This window comes from Canis lupus, chromosome 14 (assembly GCF_003254725.2).
Source record: "Canis lupus dingo isolate Sandy chromosome 14, ASM325472v2, whole genome shotgun sequence".
Classification (NCBI taxonomy): Eukaryota; Metazoa; Chordata; class Mammalia; order Carnivora; family Canidae; genus Canis; species Canis lupus.
The window spans coordinates 31,361,670-31,365,171 of NC_064256.1; positions in this window are offsets into that span (position 1 = coordinate 31,361,670).

Genomic DNA, 3,502 nt, shown 5'->3' on the forward strand with positions numbered 1-3,502 from the left:
GGCAGAGAGGAAGCAAGCTCTCTCCTGACTCTTATAAGGGCACCAACACTATGTGTAAGGGATCTACCCTCATGACCTCATCTAATCTTAATTATTTCTCAGAGGCCTTATCTCATAATACCATTATATCAGGGGGCAGGGTTTCAAGATGGACAATTTGAGGGGGCATTTGGCCTATAGCAAAGGTGATGAGTAACCGTGAAGAAACTAAATCAATAAGGGGATAAGGCATGCTAAGTGGGTTGTACACAGAGTCATTAGAGAGGGCCAGAGTGAGAAGGTAGCATTATAGCAAAAATAGTAAGGAAATAGGAGAGAATAAAATTCCCTGGTGATTTTTTCCCTGTGTTATTTGTAGAAGCATGCCTATTAATATTCAGATCATGGTTATTTTTTTTCACTCAGGTTTTATAAGAACTCATAACGTCCTGCCTCTCAAAATGTATGTATTTGCATTTTCTCAAATCTGGTATCATGATCAATTTAAATGACTTCTGTGAATGTGTTCTCTGCCTGATTGTCTGCTGAGACAAACTCTCTGCTTTCTCTATTTCTGAATCAATTTCTTGCTATTTCTGGCTATTCAGGTTCTAGTAAGGTGGAGAAAAAAGAATTTGGAGGTAGACATTGAAATGTGTGATTTTATGTGATCTCTACCACTTTCACCTAATATTGGCTAATTGGCTAATAATCTAGCCAATATATATTAGGAACTTGCCATACTCTGGGTAATACTCTAAATTCTTTGCATTTATTATCTCCTTTAATCTACTCACTAGTCCAATGGACATTTCTATTTGTATTATAATTTCTCACTTTAAAAACCAAGAGCAAAAAAGCTTGACTTTGCAAAAAGTAACAGAGTAAATGGGAGAAGATTGACTCACCATAAGGGATTGAAGTCCAGAGCCCAAGCAATCAGATATAAGGTAAAAATTGTTATTTTCAGATGAATATTGATAAGTATTAAAGAACTTATGAGAGAATGAGTGATTTGTTCTCTAATGGGCTGAAGAGTCAATGTAAATAATGAGAACCCATGGTAAAAGCATATAATGATAAAATTGCTTACTAGTTTCTTTTCTTACAAATTTAGGTGAAATGATAGTTAAGAAGAACTACCAATATTGATTTAATTTGCAGGTAAATTATATTAAAATGCACTATGTATCTTGTTATAACCTATTATAAAGAGGAAAACAGTGAAGCAGAATACATTTCATTAACACTGTACCTTCAGTTACTTACATTCTTGAACTTGTGAATAAGATAGTCATCCACAGTGAATGTATCCAGGAGAGAGTCAATGGTTAGGTTATATCTGATATTGACTCCGGGGAAAGGAAGGAAAGGATAAGAAAGAACTTCAGGTAGGAGAGAGGGTAAGGAGAATGGAGCTTCCATTCTGGTTCATGGGGTTCTAGGAATGGATGTGTGGATGAACTCTAGAGTATGGTGGAGGATTTTCCAAAGTATTGCAAAATGTTAGTCTACAGGATGATAATAGGGCTTTGGTTAATAACCAGATAAAATATTAGGTAAGAAAACAATTTTGTGAATACCCAAAGGAACAGATCTTTAATTTGCCAATTTGTCTTACCAAGTTTGAAATATGAGGGAACGTTATATGCTATATTTCCGAAAATTATTTATCCAAGGAGAAATTACTCCTTTCTTGCCTTCTTCTTTTTTTTTTTAAAGATTTTTTAAAATTTATTTTCATAGAGACAGAGAGAGAGAGAGGCAGAGACACAGGCAGAAGGAGAAGCAGGTTCCATGCAGGGAGCCTGACATGGGACTTGATCCCAACCCTCCGGGATCATGCCCTGGACTGAAGGTGGCGCTAAACCGCTGAGCCACCGGGCTGCCCTCTTGCCTTCTTTAGCAGGGAATTTTATAGGACTTAAATTCCATGATAGACATTCTGGGAAATATTGAAGAGTGATAGATATGTTTGAGTATATCTGGGAATTTTACTGAGTGTCCCAAAGAGTTCTCTAGGAACCAGGGGAAAAATGACTGCTAAGGTAAGGGAAGGGTAGGGGCTGAGCCATTCCCGTGCATGAGCCTACCATTGGTACTGGAACTTTTTTCACAAGACTGAGTCCCATTAGAAAGTCTGCCATTGGACAAGGTGGTTGGAGTCATATACAGTTGTCAAGTGTTGGTTGAATACCTGGCAGCCTGATGATTGAAATTTTTGTACAGAAACATAGTCGGGATTATTCCAAATATACATATGCCCAATAATTTCTAATTAAATATCATATTATTATATTCATGACTTGTCTGTCCATGAGTGCCCTCATGCCCTGTCTGCTCTAAGTAGTACTTTGCCAGTTAACATTTTGGCTATGAAACTTGAGCCTCTCTGGCACATGGGTGGAGTTCTCCCCACGTGTCAGATGTTGGGTTAATGCTAGCCCATCAGGCAGGTGACCTAAAACTGAGTATGTATGGCTGTACACTTGCGTCAGTATTTTCCTTTATGTAGATTTCATCTTTTTTATGCATTGCAGTTCTTTTTTAAGATAAGAACTATTTGGCCACATTCTTTAAAAAAAAAGTCTTGACTACATAAATGATATTTCATAGTACTGTTACTGCAATTTTTAAAAGATTTTATTTATTTTTTCATGAGACACAGAAAGAGAGAGGCAGAGACACAGGCAGAGGGAGAAGCAGGCTCCCCACAGGGAGCCCACTGTGGGACTCCATCCCAGGATCTCAGGATCACACCCTGAGCCAAAGTCAGATGGTCAACCACTGAGCCACCCAGGCATCCCATTACTGCAAATTCTTAAAAATGGTCAATATTTTGCTTCAGTTCTTGAGCTCTATGTTATTATGGAAGTACATTTTATTGTCATTGTAAATAATAGTATATCAGTGGATCAATAGTTTTTCAGATAAAATGTTGGCTCATTAAGAAATAAACTTGATATTTTAAATATATATATTTTTTCATTTGGAAAGGAAATATATATATATTTAGAAGGCATATGAGATTCTGAACTACAGAAAATGTGTAAAGCACCTCACATAATTAGAGGTAAAACATGTATTTTCTCTCAATACATTTTACTTGGTGTGTGTACATATGCAGATTTTATGCAAATATTTTTATCAAGCCAGCAAGTAGAGTCACTGATGTCACCATAGTTCCCATGTCAATACATTGGAGATTATTAGTCCAGATGATGATTCTTCCTAAAGCCACTTAGGGCAAAGGACTTCTTCAGATATTTGTTCAGGGGTTCTTAAACTATAGTCCAGACCAAGGGAATTGTATTGAAAATTTGTGGGTGTGTGTTTATGCAGTTTTAAGTTGGGATGTCCAGAGCTCTGGTGAGATTTTCATTGCCAGTCAGTTACCCAGAAGAAGCTAAGAATCCCTGCTTTAGCACTCAGCCCACAAGGCAGGGCTGAACTGTGGTGCCTTCAGTATGTCCTTAGCACACTCAGTGCACTAGATTGGTGATTTGGAAAAAACTTCGATGAT